The following is a 19304-nucleotide window of genomic DNA, read 5'->3' as shown; positions in this document are numbered from 1 at the left end:
TCTTTCTGATTGCAAGGTGAATTCTGTGATAGTGTTGGGAATAATGAAGGCTCTGATGTCATGATAGATCAGAAGTGTTTTTCTTTTACTAAAATGAGGTTTAAAACTGTGCATGGATGTAAGGACCAAGGGTGCTAGAGGCTGAACCCAAACGTAAGGCACTCTGAGAAGGGCTGTTAATTTTCCCCAACTTTGCTAACCTGTACATGAAACCTTGTCGAATTCTCACGAGAGCCAAAGTTTGGTGGACCTGGTACTTAGAAAACATAGGTGCAAGGGCCCAAACGTTTTCTTAAAACTCTGCTGTTGAATATCAGGGTTGCAGATTATCAAGGATGCCTACTCTAGATTCCATCCTATCACGGTCTCTCACCACCCAACACTTCCTATCTCACCCTTGTAGCTTCCTTTTCATGCTTGCTTTCTTACTTTTTTTCGCAGTTTTTAACCCTTTCGATGCTGATGACGAGCTCAGCTCGTCATCACCCACGGGTGTCGTGTGCTGATGACGAGCTGAGCTCGTCATGGTGCCACTAAAATGGCATTTTCCAGCACAGGGGGGGGGGGGGAAACGCCCAGCAGCCATGTGGTTAAACTTTTCTCTTCCTTTCTCCATTTCTGTATCTTCTAGCCAAAATCTGATGATGAAAAATAAGTCCACGTCCTGAGATATTAGTGCCGGCGTCGAACGCCGGCAGCAACCAGCATACATTAAGCAATGTCACAGTGATGTGAAACTACTATAAACATTTCCAAGCTTAATGGGTCAGTTAAGGCTTGATGTTGTCTCTTCTCACAACCTTATGGACAGTGTAGGATTAATAGGTGATGTGATCCTTACAATTCGAAAACGCCTAATTAATTTGTGGTCAATAAGGCGAGATAGTAAAACAATAAATAATCTTTGAAATTCTTATTCAAAATACTCACAAAGAGGCAGCTTTATGCATTATTACCCATAAAGTGTTATTCCTGCATCGACATAGAAAGGAAGCACCCTGCATAACAGGGCCCACCAACTTTTAGACCTGGCCACACATAGGTGACACTCTCAACAATTACCAGACAATAATGTTAAATGAAGCTGCAAACTATTGTTGATAGTCAGTGTTTTATTTAATAGGTTCAAGACAGTCATATCAACCTCAGAAGGATGAAAGGCTTATTGGCACAGCCAGATTGCTGACCTTTAAGCAGCATGTTGCTCATAGAGGCACCTATTATCAGAGGCACCTGGTAATATGACAATAGTTGGTGCGAGTGGGCTACACACGCACACAAATTCACTCACCCATCTACATGCGCACTCACTCACATCCATGCATTCACAAGTGTGCAAACATACACCCACCATTCACAAGTACATACACACATGCAAACCTATTTACAGAACTCATGCACAAATACACATACAGTCATAAATACACAAACGCACACACCAATCAATTTTTAAAATGACCTAACGGCTACAGCGGTGATATAGGGTGGTGGGGAGGGAAGCCTCGTTGGTTCCTGGAGGATTTGGCTGCTGTCTCCTCTAATTGGCTCCCCTGCTTACGGTGCAGCCAATTAGAGGAGGCAGCAGTCCCTTACTCGTCACAGAGTGGGATGGGGTTAGTGAGACTGGTGATCCCATTCCACTCTGTGACAAGCACCACTGGTGGACAGTTAACCCTGGGGACTTCACGTCTTAAAAAATTGAAGTGGACAGATCCGAGTATACCAGTGATGCTCCCCTTCGTCATGTGGGGGAGGACCTCCAAGTGCTTTGCCAGGCTAAAGAGGGCTGTAAAATTTTCAGCCTGGAAAAGTTCACCTCAGGCAAACTGGCACCTGCACATTTAGCGGATGTATAGTGCATTGCTGCCTGACCTGAACATGAAGAGTATCTGTAAGCTGACCAGGAGTTAAAATATAATACAATTGACCTAATGGGAGCTGTGGGGGGGTTGAACTTACCAGTTTTGTAGACAGGATTATGCCCAGAAAAATGTCTATTATGCTGATATAATCTTGCTTAATTTCATGATTTTCACGTTATGCTTGTCACGTAAAATTTCCAAAATTAGGCCTCAATGTCACGTGGCAAGATTTTAGTGCTGAACTGCACAATGGTAACAACATGAATACCAGTATGTGAGTGGCTGTTGTTAATGGCACTTGTGTTTATGGTGATATTTGTTTTAGCATTAAATGCTTTCTTGAGTCCAAAATGGATGCAAAGACGCATACTGTGCTAAAATGTAACGCTAAATGCTGATTTTTAATTTTGTGTAATTATTTGCAGAATCTTGCAAAAGCAAATTATGTGAATTTTGCGAACACTTCATCAGGATTCTATGGACCAGGACTAGTTTTGATGTCTTCGTGGGTTTTGTACCAGAATATTGTTGGCAGAATGCAGCTATTACTAGGGCAGGGGAGTGTTCCTTTAGAGTTCTCTTGAAGGTCCTTGAAGGCACACAGACCACACACGAGAGAGTCTCACACATATGGGGGTCAATTTGTACTCCAAGTCACAATAGGTTAAGTGTCACCCTTGGTAAGGACAGGAATCTGAAATCTCTATTTTATCCATTTCAGTAACCTGCTCTTTGCAAAGTAGGAAGCCATTCTACCCCAGTGGGTCCTCCTATAGGGCCCTTGATTTTTTGGAAAAGCCAATTTGGATATATGTATATGCTGCTCCACTAATTTTGTAAGTAACGAGGCTATTTTGGTGACGGCTGGGAGCTACTTTATCTATTTAACATGTATTTCGATTTCTGTTTATATCACTGCTGTCCCTTCTCGCGTTGTGAGTGACGTCAAACGTTGTGAGATGTCGCTTTCTGTGATGTCATTGAATTTGCAAATCACTTTCCACTCCTGATCATTTTAAAAACTTGATGATTTTGTTGGCATTCTTGGTGCGGAATAGAAGTTGCTGTTCTTCTCAAGGACCCACAATTGCACGTGGTCTCAAGCCTTTCCAGCTTTGTATGACCTTCCATTGCCTATTCCTTCCGCTAAATGTTCTCTCCACAGCCTTGTTCCGCTAACCATATTGGATTACTACCACCGTGAACCCCGGATCAGCAGCTCATTCAATCACAAGCAGTGCGAGCAGGCGCACAGGCACAACCGCCTACATACCTAAATATAGGCAAACAAATATAGCGAACAGTGGAGCAGAGGGATCTGCAAAAAAATATGCTACACCAACCGCAAAAACATTCAGGCACAGATCCGTCACCTTCAGCACGCAGATGTGCCGCGTGAGACATGATTATTGCACATATGTCCTCTTGCGCGCACTGGATAACAGATTGCTTTGCACGGACATGGCGTAAGCACGCTCTTGCGTGAAGCTACAGATGCTCTCACGCAGCCACGCTCCTGCGTGCGGCTACAGTTGATCGCGCGCAGTCATCAGTTACCGGTGATGTCGCATGGCGGCTCTGTGGCAGTTGTGTGTTCCGCGTTAATACTCTCCCCCTAGGGACTTGTGGGATTCACTACTGGTGATCCAATATTGCTGGAATATAAAGAGCTATTGTACGCTGAAATGAAATATTTAAAGCTTGGTGCAAAATATGTCTAGGCCAGCCGCCAGAGAGAGGCGCAACTAGAGCCGAATTTCGGGGGGGAGGGTATGTCGCATGGCGGCTCTGTGGCAGTTGTGTGTTCCGCGTTAATACTCTCCCCCTAGGGACTTGTGGGATTCACTACTGGTGATCCAATATTGCTGGAATATAAAGAGCTATTGTACGCTGAAATGAAATATTTAAAGCTTGGTGCAAATATGTCTAGGCCAGCCGCCAGAGAGAGGCGCAACTAGAGCCGAATTTCGGGGGGGGGGGGGGGGGGGGGGTAAGGAAATATTTCGAGGGGGGGGGCCTGAACCTTTAATCATTAGGCATAGTGTAGCTGCAGGGCCTCCAACAAGAGGTGAAACAACACAGTCGGCCTAATTAGCATTCAAAGGGTCTTTGAAAGACCTGTTAAACGATCGGGTGCGGCTGTGTGTGTGCCCGGGATCTGTCTCATCCCGGGCTGCCACACACGACGGGGGGAGCTGAAGCCCGGTGAGTCCAATGGGTGTTGCATGCCTGGTCTAGGCCGTGAGAAGCCAGGCCTTTCTGAGAGAGGGTCTGTCAAGCATAGACCATCTGCATTACATTAGAATTAAGCGCCAGGGCTCGTCAGAAGGCCACTGCAGCTTGCACCACCAAAGCTGCCAAGGTTTCAGATTGCTATGTGTGACATTTTGATAATTTCAGTGTAATTATGAGTGACATTTCAACAACTATGAGTGACACTTTCTCATGAGCAAAATTAAGCAGTGAAGACTAGTTAAACATAAATATCTGAAATGGCACCCATTTGGCAACGAGAAACTCTAAGACGATCTGAAAACTGCAGAATTCTGTGACATTTCATAGTTACTAATAGAGACCTCAATGATTGCTGTCATTAATATAAAGTATGTGAGTCGATCACTGCACTATTTGCTACACAAGAGTATATCAACAGCCCAAAGTGTGAGCATTTCTTTGCATATTGTTATTCCCCAGCACTAGCTCATACGGTACAAGCCAGTGAGTGACAAAACTACAAGCAGTCACCCACAAAGGGATATGAGAAAACTCAAAAAGTGTATAATACCAAAAGAATATGTTGGTAGGTGCATAAATTGATATCAAACAGTACACAAAGCTGTTGGATTACTCCAAACAGCAAAGTGCAAATAAGGTGCTCCCAAACAAACATTAAACATTCAGATAGAGCGCTGAACACCAAACAAATGAGCTAAAATCACATGAAGTGATTCTGGAGATGTACTCGCCCTTGTGTCAGAATCCACGTACCGAAAATATTAGGGCCAAACAAAAATGCGAGAAGGAATGTGTGCTCCGGATGCTCTATTTACGCTTGCGCGCATACGCAATAGAAAGGACAGAATGTACATAACAATGACAGTGTCTCACAGAAATGGAGGACGAAGGGGTTAAGTGTATGGCAAGGGAAGGAAAGGTTTATTGAGGCGTAACCAGGAGAGCAGCCACACCACGTAGCCATATTGGACAGTGTTGAGATCATGCCGAACAAGAGAAAAAAAATAAAATAGAGCAGCCAATATCGGCCTAATTAGAGGCACTATAAAAGCATGATCATTATTTTTAATGCTGTAATGCGGGGACTTGCCTTAAAATGCGTTAGGCTAATGCAGGATGCGTGGCACTTAGCAGGGCTGCACCGCACATTGCCCCTGCTATGCTGCAAATAATAGTAACAACCCAACAACCAGGCTTGGTTTGGGATCAAAAATAGGCCTGGGCATTCTATAGAAAAAAAGAGGCCCACATTTGCAGATTGTGCCTTTTCGCAAAACACAGTTTCTGTGTTTTAAGTATTAAGACAAGAGGGTGGGCTGTGTAAAAGGGGCATGTTCTCTTCACTTCACTGATGTAAAAAGATGCTAATGTTGCCAGGACTCTTTGTGCACCAATAAGTACACCCTAGTGAACTACACCTAAATAAAAGTGAGGCCACGTCTTCTTAGGCCCCCTGTCCCTCCTCAATCTGCATATATTAATTGCCGGCCTAGAGAAAGACTGGTGATTACACCTCTGCCCCCTTGGTAAAAGGAGGTAGTAGAGACCCATCTACCTTGGAAAGGTCACTCTGCCCCCCATTGGGCTGCCAGCAGCATCTTAACAGCACAGACACAGAATAAAGCGGCCACCTTAATGGCCAAAAAAGTGACCCACAGCTGTAACTCCGACACCACCCCTCACCTATTGCCCGAATGCCCGCCTTACCAATCCGACTTTGACAACTACTAACCATCACTCTCCTACAGGTGAGACAATTCGGACCATTTAAGGTCCCAAAGCTATAAAAATGGCTTGCCCAGCAGGAAGTAATCATTTTAATATGTATTGAATTGTATTGTAATTATATTTATATAGCACTCACTACCTCCGATGAGGCATCAAAGCGCTTTTAGGCGAGTACCACGATACTCTGGAACCCAAAAAGAGTTAGTGGTGGGTTAGTATAGTGAACATTTGAGTTAATTTAAGCGGTGGACTTGTGAGCCTGTTAGCTGGGTTGAATAGGATAATGGGGGATAGAAGATGGAAGAGTTTAGAACGTTTTTATTGGGAGAGCCTAGTAGTAAGTTGAGGTTTGGGATGAGTATAAGGAGAGATGGATGGGGAAGAATCTCTAGAATGGATTAGGGAGATCATACTATTAAATGAGTGTTTGGATGAGTTAATAGTTTACTATTGTTGTGGTCATCTCTTAATTAGCCAGATAGCTCCACATTGTGGCGGACTGTCACGCGTGCCAGTGTTGACAATTAAGGGCTGGTGCTGAGCATCGTATACCCCTGGCTCAAATTAAGGGCTGATTGTACGTCATCTGAGGCATACACGTGCCCTCCTCCGTTCATCGCCTTACAAACATGAAGCAGGGAAAGGGAAAACCTGTGTGTATAATTACCAAAAAAAGACATACATGGAAGGGGCCAACGTTGTCACGATCTGAACTATCACTAAAGACTTCCTCTGCATGTGAGACAGGCCAATATATGCTTGTGCCTAGAGCTGGCCTTTGCTCAGAGACCCCCGTGTGCAAAACATAATTTTGCACCCTTTCCTCTCCTCCTCTTTAGTTGTCTATGTACCAAGGGTGTCAGCATCCTCCAGAAAAAGGTTTTCATCACAATTTTCTTTTTACCTAATCTGTAGGAAGACCACTGCAGGGAGCCAAGGCCAAAGGTCGGCCCTTGTGCCACTGGTCACATAATACTTAATAAGCAGAAAGAAAATGCAATATGAAAGTAACCTTCTTTAAGACTGTATGTAAGATAGGCTTGCAATGAACTACAACTTTATGAATGGAATGCTTGAATTAATCCAAACCACTGAATATTGCTCAGGGCAGTATTCCAGGCAATACTTTTTTGCCCATTATTCTACTCTAGATAGAGAGATGCTGTATGCAAATCAGTCTTGGGCCAGCTCAGATAGGAACAGTCCAACCGAACTGGCAATCTGAACTGTCTCCTCCAGCTGGGAACACAATCAACCCCCCAGACCAGTTTTTGTCTACAATATAGGGTTACTAGTTTACCCGTCGCGCGTTGCTGCAATCTCAGAAAAAGGAAATTTACGGAAACTTGTTATCATAACATTCAATTAACATTGTGTCATTTTTATTGAAACTTATCCATTTTAATATGAAATCTAGTCCACACACTTGCAGCGATTGTCCTTGTGCCTTGTTGATGGTCATTGCAAAAGCGAGTCGCACCGGAAACTGTAAACGTTCAGTATTGTAAAGATTATGAGGGCCACGGTGGGCCGATATTTAACTAACTTTTCTTTTTTTTTATTTTTATTTTTTTGCCAGGAACCTTCGCGGGAGTGTACTCAACAACTTCCCAAAGTTTCATGCTGATCGGATGAATGGTGTAGTAATGCATAAAGAACAAACGGACATACTTTCGATTTTATATATATAGATAGATTCATGGCTGTATGGAATCTGGTGGACAGTTGCGGTGAAACAGTATTTTGTTCAGAAAAAGGCAGCTGTCCATGATTATAGCAGAGTGTGATGAACATATGCTAGGACATAACTTACAATGTTTATTAAAAGAAAATATTTAAAAAAAGCATTTCCGATTCAAAACACTTTAGTTCATTGGCATAGGTAAGTTCTTCTTAATACACTGCCTAATGCTCATCAACAATTCATTACACAAATTTTATCACAAAACATTATATTAAAACAATTTAATTAAAAGATTATATTTATCCCAACAAGGTTGTCAACACGTTTCGGTGGATTCGGCAATGAGCCCCACCTTCTTCAGGACAATTTTTTAAAAAACATTCATCTGTAAACATAAAAGACCAAAGTAAAAGTATATTCGAAGGTACAGTTTCTTATTTGCATAACATCTCTTTTCACCTTACAACTTGACAGTCAGTATTTATGCTATTTGTGGTCCCACTATCGATCTACCGGACTTAACTTCTGCCACTTACACACCCTGTTGTTAAGTTATCAGATCAGTTAATCAAGGGGAATTCCCTATTTCTCATACACACGTTCATACCCTCACCCTTTTATCTAGAACTTTATTAGGGCTGCATACCTTCCTTTAGTGTATTAAGTATCCTTTTATTAATTCAGGTACATCTGTTATTATTTTTCAATGTTGGTTATGTTCAATCCCAGTCTGAAAATAGAAAGAGTCATTCTAGCATGATCTCCTTGTGTGGTATTTAAATTGAACTTAAACGCAGTTACATTTCACCTCGCACCTTTCTTTTTCTTTACGAGAGTGCTTCTTGGTGTGGTCTGCTTATAAAGTCTGAAGATGCTCTGGTCGTTTTTTTATTTAAAAGATCAGCGACTACAAGGGAATATATCTGTTATTCGTCTATTTACAAAAAAGGAAAACTCGAGAACAATTCTTTATGTGTAAATTTAAAACTTATATTAATGGTCTGAACAATCGTGAGGAATGAAAGAGACTATATAGATAAAATATATAAAAAATGGGAAAAAAAGGAACTTAAACGCTTAATAAAGTGAAAAGAAAAAACTGAAAGAAGGGCAGGCATTAAGGTAAAAACTAGCGGTAGAAGCGATTGAAATCTTTATTTCCGCTATCAAATTTAGAGAGAACTGAAGGACCTGCGTTTAACCACAGATGCCATCTGCACTGTGTGACAAACTTGCACTAATTATGTACAGGAACAGGAGCGGTAGAATTAGTCTGCGCAAGATAAGGTTATCATGTGGAACAATAGCTGGCTAAATACTTAACTTTGCAGCACATGATCAATTTAAATAGGAATAAGGTCATGCAATATGTGTTTTTTATCATTCAAAGATGGCGCCCATAGAAGACCGGGTTAGTAAAGTTCTTAGTCTAAAAGGGAAAAAAAAGAGAAAAAAAGATCACAGGCCCGTAATTGGGTCACAAGGTTACCCGGAACCATTCAAAAACACGGAGAAGAGATGAGGCACACTTCATCCTACACGAGAGGAAAGGCACAGCGGTTACATGTGACACAGAAGCACTCCAGGTAAGCGAGGAAGGGCAGATTGGAATTTTGAATGGCATGACGTTAATCCCAAATTAAGCGTAAATAGGTCCATAGCGCCTAAAAATGCAAGTGTCTGACTAAGTAAGATTTAAGGCACAGTAGGAAGAGAGCGCGCTAATCAAAATAATATAATAAAGATACCGGGCTCCGATGCAGCCATAGGTGAGCCGCACAGGCGTTTTGTTGATCACTAACGGGGGTCAAATGGAAAGGCAAGATGAGTCAAAATAGGATGAGGTAACTGTATGTTTCTGTTAATTAATTTGATCTATTTGAAGAAAGAGTGTGGCCAATGCCGATACAGGAGGGCTTGACGGCCGATGTAATGACACCTAATGGACCGCTAATACTAAATAAACTAACTTGGTGGTTCCATGTCCGCTCACAAAACGGAAATATAAGGAAACGATAATAAAAACAAGAGGGAAACCAACCCACCGTGCTTTAATAAGTACGTGTGTAAGAACAACAGGAGAAAACCCATAGACCTCGTTGGGATGGGAGATATCGTGTAAGCAAAAACAATTCCCAACAGGTATTATTCGAAGACAGTTTTAGTAGTGTATGCAATATGCATTACTGGAAAGGAAAGAACCAAGGAGTCATTTGATTTTCAACAGAAGTGGTATTATTTACCAAGAAGCAAAAGGGAAATCTCACATGACAATACAGTTAAGACAGCACTGTACAGAGTGGATCATGTGACAACCCAGTGACACTTGGTGCAAGGTGCTATGTACAATTGGTGATGGTGAATGTGCAAGTGCTAAAACAGCAGCGTGGACGACGCATGAAACAAATTATTTACATCAAATGATGGCTTCTCAAAACAAGTTGTAATTACTTAAAATACAATTATTTAAATAGAAGCACAAAACGTGATATGCGTCGTATCATTCAAGCTGTACAGTCGACGGCGTTTCAATCCCCTTTAATTCGGGATCGTCATCAGGACAGGGTTGTCGATGGGAACAGTGAATAATACCCAGGTTATTGAGTATGGGTATATGAAGTCCAGGTGGTCGCTCATAAGTCGAGGACTGATCGGAGAGTTATGTTCGATCAGCGGCGGGACTTGCTTTGCATGACTAAAGCAGGGCGGCAGACGGCAATCAAGGCTCATCTGGCGGTAGACTTCCAAGCAGTAGCAGTCCTCGACTTATGAGCGACCACCTGGACTTCATATACCCATACTCAATAGCCTGGGTATAATTCACTGTTCCCATCGACAACCCTGTCCTGATGACGATCCCGAGTTAAAGGGGATCGAAACGCCGTCGACTGTACAGCTTGAATGATACGACGCATATCACGTTTTGTGCTTCTATTTAAATAATTGTATTTTAAGTAATTACAACTTGTTTTGAGAAGCCATCATTTGATGTAAATATTTGTTTCATGCGTCTTCCACGCTGCTGTTTTAGCACTTGCACATTCACCATCACCAATTGTACATAGCACCTTGCACCAAGTGTCACTGGGTTGTCACATGATCCACTCTGTACAGTGCTGTCTTAACTGTATTGTCATGAGAGATTTCCCTTTTGCTTCTTGGTAAATAATACCACTTCTGTTGAAAATCAATTGACTCCTTGGTTCTTTCCTTTCCAGTAATGCATATTGCATACACTACTAAAACTGTCTTCAAATAATACCTGTTGGGAATTGTTTTTAATAAGTACGTGGACATGACAATGAGACGCCCGAGGAGATCAGATGTAGGACACTTAATGGTGCTGCATACTGTTGTCTGTGGGATAATATTAATAATAAAAATATAAATATAAATACAGTTAAAACGGGAGGGGTGAATATATGAAAAAATCATCAAGAAACAAAAACCCTTTAAATATCCCTTTTTATTAATTGTATGCATCCACTAAGTAGATATGGCCACTCTATACATAAATCAAGATAGGGTAAATGTTCCCTAAAAGGGGACACACGAATAATAAGGTTTTACAATTATAAAAAGATAACTTGTATAAATAAATGAACGCTAAAACTATATATATTCCTTATAGGCCTACTTGAAAGATATGGACAATTCATGAGATGTGACTCCAGCGTTCTTGATTAATAGACAAGGTGAGTAACTTTGAACTTGGATAAGAATACCAAGACAGAGTAGGAAATATAGGGTGTCTAATAGCATCCATTTCTCTCTTTTTCTTGTAAAATGAAATAATGTAGAAAAAACGGGTCACAGGGCACACGATTTTAGCCGCATCAGGCTGAAGGCAGAGCTACTGCAAGTGAAAGGGTGAGTCCCCTAGCAAGAAATAAGCAAATGACTGATTTAATAATAGTAAATAGACGAATAACAGATATATTCTGTAAGATCCAGGTTTTAGGTCGAAGGATCACGCAGGACACAGGTTTAGATGGTAAAAGTCCAAGGTTTAATCCAAGACATAAAGAAGCACATCCAGACCTCAGCCTGAACAGGATTAACAGCCTAGGGTTTCAAAAGATACATTCTAACCCACAGGCTGAAACAGAACACCCAGTGATGTCACACATTGATGTCACAGAATAAGACATCACCAGCAGTAGAATGAGGAAGGAAAGTGCAGAGAGTAAAACAGAGCAAATGCAGAATACTACACACCTTCCCCCCATAAAAGCACCAACCAAAAAACAAAGTTAAAAATAAATATAACACACTCAAGAAAAAACAAAATCACATAATGTAATCTTTCAAATGCGAAGGTTTTTTAACAACTCTAGTAGAAGAACGTAGAGAAGAACTTCCCTCCACACCGAGAGAAGTGCTCCCCTGCTCACCAGGATCCTTGCTCACAGACTTCTGAGAATCACACAGACCAGAAAATACACAAACCCTATTCAAGTTCCAGATTCTGTGATCCAAGGTCTTGACAGTATTTTCAAAAACCTTAATGACTTTGATTGGCGAAGAATATTTCACCTTAGCACCTGGAAGCCTCACCACCACCAAATCCCCAACCTTCACAGGAGTGTTCTTAACAGAATGTCTGGAATCAAACTGTACCTTCCTCTCCAGACATTTTTTCTCTTCCTGCTCTCGCCAACTCGAGTCTAGCTTATGAGGGAAACCAGCATCAACCCCAGAACCCACAAAGTTCTTGCCTAAGTCTCTAACCCAAGTTGGCTCTAAAAAGGTACAAGGTAGCTTACCTTTAAAAAGAACAAAAGGAGACTTGCCAGTGGAGGAATGGGGGGTAAGTCTACAACACTCAATTTTTTTAGAACCTGTTCCTTCCAATTTAAACCCGCACCCTTAGCCCACGAAATGGTCTCTTTTAACATCTTATTAAACCTTTCCACCATTCCATTGGTTTCATGGTGATAAAGCGAGCATTTTTTATGTATGATACCTCTTTCCTTTAAGAATGTCTCCATCTCTCTAGAGACCAATTGCACACCATTGTCAGTGAGTATTGATTACGGAAGACCTTCCCTTGCAAACAAAGCTTCAAGAAACTTAATGACAGAGCGAGACTCAATACTGGAAGTGAAATGCACTTCAGGCCACCTTGAAAACAAGTCTAGTAAAACTAGAATAAAAATCTGCTGCCCATCGGAGTGAACAGGACCTAAAATATCAAAAGAAATATCGGTCCATGGACCAGAAGGAAGATCCCTAATGCACATAGGTTGAACTCTTACCATCTTTGACTTATCACTCAGACTGCAAATGCCACAATCCCTGATTACCCTCTCTACATGCAAGTCCAACCCAGGCCACCAGTATGAGGAACGAATACGTTCCTTGGTTTTCAACATACCGGAGAGGGATTCATGAGCAAGATCAATGATATTCCCACGCAGCTCAGAATGAGGTATGAGTTTAGTCCCCCGGACAAGCAAATCATTGCAAATGGCTAATTCATCCTTGACACCCCAGAACTTAGAACATTCCACAGAGGCCTGTTTCTTAGAATGCCAACCATTACGCACAAGAGCAGAAAGTTCACTCAAAACAGGATCAGAGTCTAGTTTAAGTCTCCATTCAGATTCCTCAACACCTACTACAGAAACTGGACAAACCATTAAGTTGTCCATTTCACCATCTTCAACATCATCAATCTCATGTGAAGCATCTACCAATCTTGAAAGAGTGTCAGCAACACAGTTGTCAACACCAGGAATGTACAAAATTTCAAACTCGTACTCCTGCAAAGCAATGACCCATTTAGTTATTCTGCTGGAAATAAAATCAAGTCCTTTCTTTGTGAAAACCTCACACAACGGTTTGTGATCAGTTTTAATCACAAACTTGGTCCCCCAAAGAAACCTTTTAAATTTCCTAATTGCCCAGAAAGCCGCCAAGGCCTCACATTCAATGACCGAATAACGTGTCTCAGGATCTTTTCGACCACGAGAAGCAAACAATACTGTTTCCAGCACCCCATCAACATCCTGCTGAAGAACAGCACCAAGACCTTTCACACTGGCATCAGTGGTAACAACAGACAAACGACCAGGATTAAAACTTTTCAAGTTGGGCGCAGACTCAAGCTTTCCCTTAAGAGAATTAAATTCCATCATGCAATCATCATTCCACAAAAACTCAGAACCCTTCTTCAGAAGACCTCTCAAATGTACACAGTGATCAGCAAACCCCTTCACAAACTTATTATAGTACTCAATCATTTCAAAGAATTTCATGAGTTCCTCTCTGGAAGAGGGAGGTGGCATGCGTGCAATGGTATCAACTAAATCAGCTTTAGGAGCAATGCCATCCTTAGAAATAGTATGACCTAGATAGTGGATTGAAGACAGACCAAAATGACATTTCTCAAGTTTAACTGTGAGGTTAGCCTCTTGTAAGGACTCCAAAACCTTATCAAGAAAACATATATGTTCCTCATCATTCTTTGCAAAGACTAAAATGTCGTCTTGATACACGCAAACCCCCTTGCACCCCTTCAGTACCCTTTCCATAACACGCTGAAAAGTTGCAGCCGCAGAAACAAGCCCGAAAGGCATCCTGACAAATCTATACGCCCCAAAAGGTGTAACAAAGGACGTATAGTTCCTGGACGCCTCCTCCAGCTCGATCTGATGGTATGCAGATGCGAGGTCAAGCGTACTGAAAACCTTAGCACCATCAAGCATTGTCAACAAATCCGCTATATTAGGCAGGGGATAATGGTCCACAATAACACTCTTATTAAGTTGTCTTAAATCAATGCACAAGCGTAGGGACCCATTGGGTTTCCGTGCTGTGACCACAGGGGCAACCCAATCAGTACCAGTGACCTCCTCAATTAAACCACCCTTCTTTAACTTTTCAAGCTCACTGATCATCTCTTCCCTCAATGCCAGTGGAACGCCTCTAGCTTTACAGGTGTAAGGAAGAGAATTTTCACGTACAGGAATTTCCAACTTAAAATCTCTGAGACATCCCAACACTTCCCTAAAGACCCTTGGAAATTTCCTTTTAATGTTCTGTACAAGAATGGAATCAGAGGCAACAGAAACTTCATTAACCCTCTCCTTAAGAATAATGGGGTTAGGGGAACTAGGATCCAACATGATGTTGAGATCCCCCTGATGGAACCAGCTAATGATGCTGTCTCCTTTATGTGAGACATAAATTTTACCTTTGACAAAACGGTCCTTATACTCAATTAGGCCTGTGAATAACCCAAGCAAAGGAATCACCTCTCCACCATACCCCAAAGGACGAATATCAGGCTTGGCTAGCTGAACCTTTGAGGAAAGACTACCTAGGTAGAATTTTTTGGACACAATGGTAATCTTAGCCCCTGAGTCAAACAAGACCTCCGTAGGTTCACCTTCAATGAAAATCGTATCTATAGGACATGAGGAATTATCAGGAGTAGAGGTCACGTGTACCACAACCTGCCCACACACAAAATCTTCCTCTACTGATTCTTCATCAACAGACTTCACCAAATAACTCTGAGGTTTGCTTTTACACAGGGTAGAAAAATGACCCTTCTTCTTACACTTTGAGCAAGTTGAATTTAAAGCTGGACACTTCTTGTCATTAGCATAGTGACCCATCTTATCGCACCTAAAACACTTAGGAACAAAAGTTTTTTTTTAACAGCAAGAGGAACAGAGTCTTTTACAAAACTCTTCGTATCCTGCCTGACCGCCTGAATTGAGCTTTGTTTATCCTTTTTTAAAGTGTCAACACATTTAAGTGAATGCTCAATTCTTTTTGCGACCTGCAGTACCTCATCTAGAGAAGGCTCATCCTTCATCCAGAGCTCTTCCCTTACCTTTTCAATGTTGCAACCGACCATAAATTGGTCCCTGATTCTCTCTTCAAGGGCGTTATCAAACTTACAAGAACTTGCCAATTTCCTTAATTGAGTTACATAACCTTCAATAGATTCCTCCTCGGTTTGCAGTCTCCTGGCAAAATGATCTCTCTAAAATGGTGCTAACCTTTGGCAAGTAATGTTTGTCCAATTTCCACAAAGCAATCTCAAATTCATTAAGATTTGCTTCTTCAGCCGCAGAAAGCTCCGGGAGGTGATCAAAAACATCTTGCCCCTCGGAACCTAAACAATGGAGCATAAGGGATGTTTTGCGTTCAGCACTTAAACTGACTCCACATACCTTAGCATATCTCTCAAAGACCTTTTTCCATTTCTTCCCCTTAATGGGAGGTTCCCCAGCAGAGGAAAGGCAAAAAAGGAGCAGCTGTAACGTTTTGCATGCTTTAAAAAAAACACACAAAACCAAAAGCAAAATGATAAATTAAAACAAGAAGAGACCCAAAGAGATTAACCAAAAATGAAGAACAAATCACTGTTACTTAATCAAACACTCAACAGCTTATCACTTTAACCTAAATCCAATAATGAACACATACAAAATTAAACAGGAGAGTCTTGCAGCCTGAAAAAGAATTAAACAGGTGAAATATGGAGCGCTATACAAACTCAGTGCGCTGTGAGACACGCAGCAAGGAAGCCGCAAGGCTGACGCTGTAAGCTGCAAGGAATCAAGGCTTAAAATAGAAGGAGCCCAGCTTCCTCGTATGGCTCGCAGAAGACAGACGATTGGAACTGAGGAGACGAGTTCGCACTGTGGATGTTATGTGAGGCGCAGTGAGACGCGCTGGGAGACAGACGCTCACACAGTTACCAGGCAACAGAGTGACGCTCAGAGAAGAAGAAACTTCCTGACGCTCTGACTCCTGACGCTCTGACACAGAAGCACACCCTGACGTGGAGCGCTCAAACAGTTGCCAGGAAACAGAGTGACGCGCAGAGAAAAAGTAGAAACTTCCTGACGTTCTGAGTCAGCAGCACGCCCTGACGTGGAGCGCTGGAATCAGAAATACCCTGAGAGCATTCTAAGACGTCATCAAACGCCTGAGGATATCCAAAGGAGTAGATCTTCAGGGAAGGCAAAACAGTTGGAATCCTTTAAAGCAGAGGGGCATGAAGGTAAGCGCTTAGGAACCGTAGGACAATGAGAGAAATCGGAAGTTAAGCGCTATAAGAGAAATGCCAGTACAAAGGTCTTTAGCGCTATAAGAGAATTAGTCAGATTAGCGCTAAGAGAGAAATGCCATCCTCGTTATTTAAGCCCCCCAGAAATGTCTCAAAGAAAACAATCAAACAGTTCCAGATCCAGGATAAAAGTATTAAGAGTCAAAGCGGTAAACTGGGACAGCAAACTGTCTGTGAAGTCTTTAAAGAGTTGTAGCAACAACTTAAACAGCCGCTGGTGCAATCAAAAGCACAAGTGGTGAACCAACTGCCGATGGTGCATTCACAACACAGAGAACCCAGTGAAGATCCACAAAAGTTAAACTATAAAACAGCTGCGGTTTTCTCAAACTAAGGCAACCAAAAGTAATCAAAAGAGTTGTAGCAAACAACTTAAACAGCCGCTGGTGCAATCAAAAGCACAAGAGGTGAACCAACTGCCGCTGGTGCATTCACAACACAGAGAACCCAGTGAAGAACCACAAAAGTTAAACTATAAAACAGCCGCTGGTGCAATCACAAGCACAAAAGGTGAACAAGCTGCCGCTGGTGCATTCACAACACAATGACAAAGAAGGTGACAGTACCTCTAGTTGAAAAGTAGTAGAAGAAATCCAGTTGAGATTGTTGTGCCTCTCTTGCCTGCCGACTACGCCAAGGTAAGATCCAGGTTTTAGGTCGAAGGATCACGCAGGACACAGGTTTAGATGGTAAAAGTCCAAGGTTTAATCCAAGACATAAAGAAGCACATCCAGACCTCAGCCTGAACAGGATTAACAGCCTAGGGTTTCAAAAGATACATTCTAACCCACAGGCTGAAACAGAACACCCAGTGATGTCACACATTGATGTCACAGAATAAGACACCACCAGCAGTAGAATGAGGAAGGAAAGTGCAGAGAGTAATACAGAGCAAATGCAGAATACTATGTATTCCCTTATAGCTGCTGATCTTTTAAATCAAAAAACAACCACAGCATCTTTAGACTTTATAAGCAGACCACACCAAGAAGCACTCTTGTAAAGAAAAAGAAAGGTGCGAGGTGAAATGTAACTGCGTATAAGTTACATTTAAATACCACACAAGGAGATGATGCTAGAATGACTCTTTCTATTTTAAGACTGGGATTGAACATAACCAGCATTGAGAAATAATAACAGATGTACCTGAATTAATAAAAATATACTGAATACACTAAAGGAAGGTATGCAGCCCTAATAAAATTCTAGATAAAAGGGTGAGGGTATGAACGTGTGTATGAGAAATAGGGAATTCCCCTTGATTAATTGATCTGATAACTTAACAACAGGGTGTGTAAGTGGCAGAAGTAGTCCGGTAGATTGATAGTGGGACCACAAATAGCATAAATACTGACTGTCAAGTTGTAAGGTGAAAAGAGATGTTATGCAAATAAGAAACTGTACCTTTGAATGTATTTTTACTTTGGTCTTTTATGTTTACAGATGAATGTTTTTTAAAAAATTGTCCTGAAGAAGGAGGGGCTCATTGCCGAATCCACCGAAACACGTTGACAACCTTGTTGGGATAAATATAATCTTTTAATTAAATTGTTTTAATATAATGTTTTGTGATAAAATTTGTGTAGTGAATTGTGGATGAGCATTAGGCACTGGATTAAGAAGAACTTACCTATGCCAATGAACTAATGTGTTTTGAATCGGAAATCCTTTTTTAAAATATTTTCTTTTAATAAACATTGTGGATAACTATTCTTTAACTTGAGATTGTATTTGTGGTTCTACTAACGTATATAAGGACAATACAGGGGAAGTAAGACTGACTGTGGTATAGAAATAAACCAGAACCGAATGATGTGATTGGTTGAAAGAATTTGAATAGAAAAAGGCACTACCCAGGCAACACTGTTTCTTTGATTGTATTTTACCCAGTTCCTGTGGGTCCAAAGGGTACTCTCTCTCTTCTTAAATCTATTTTTGAAATGTAACATTGTCCTGCATACAATATAAAGCAGTAGTTGAAGCACATAAAATACATTTAGCAATTATGATGAGTGCAATGGGTGAATTTAGGGGTGGGATTACATGGAGTATGGGAACTAGTGTTAGTGTAAAATTAAAAAAGGTTGGTAACACCATTCCCAATAGATCTCACCCACCAGTGATTTAAACAAACATAGTGTTTTTTTTAAAGAGTTTTATATATTGCTGGCAGGACCCGGGGGTATCAGAGCGCTTTACAGACATGATCAAAACAGTGATAAGGAAACATGAGTTGTCGAAATCACAAACATTTTCAGCATTGGGTCACATAAGTTCTGGAGAGGAGCAAGCCTACTGTAAATAGCAAGCAAGGATAGAGTATGGATGATTGAGGGGTTGACTGTGGAGAAGATCTGTTAGCTGTCTTTTGAAACTCATATAGGAGGGTTTCGTCCTGATCTGGACTGGGAGGGAGTTCCAGATTTTGGGGGCATTGCCTGAAAAGGAGCGTGCAGATTTTTTTGTTTGTGTTTATTGGTGATATGAGCAGAAGAGTGTTGGTGCTTCTTATATTTCTTGACTGTCCTGCCCTTCATAGTTTGGACACAAGGTAGGCTAATTACCCGGTGTGGAGGACTTTGTGTGTGGGACAGGTCATTTTGACGCGGCAGCGGGCTTCGGACAGGAGCCACTGGAGATTTTCTAGGGAGGGGGAGATGTGATTGTGTATTTTTATTCCAGTGACCATCCTTGCTGCTGCTGT

Source organism: Lissotriton vulgaris, chromosome 9, assembly GCF_964263255.1.
Source record: "Lissotriton vulgaris chromosome 9, aLisVul1.2, whole genome shotgun sequence".
Classification (NCBI taxonomy): Eukaryota; Metazoa; Chordata; class Amphibia; order Caudata; family Salamandridae; genus Lissotriton; species Lissotriton vulgaris.
Note: the sequence above shows the minus strand (reverse complement) of the source record.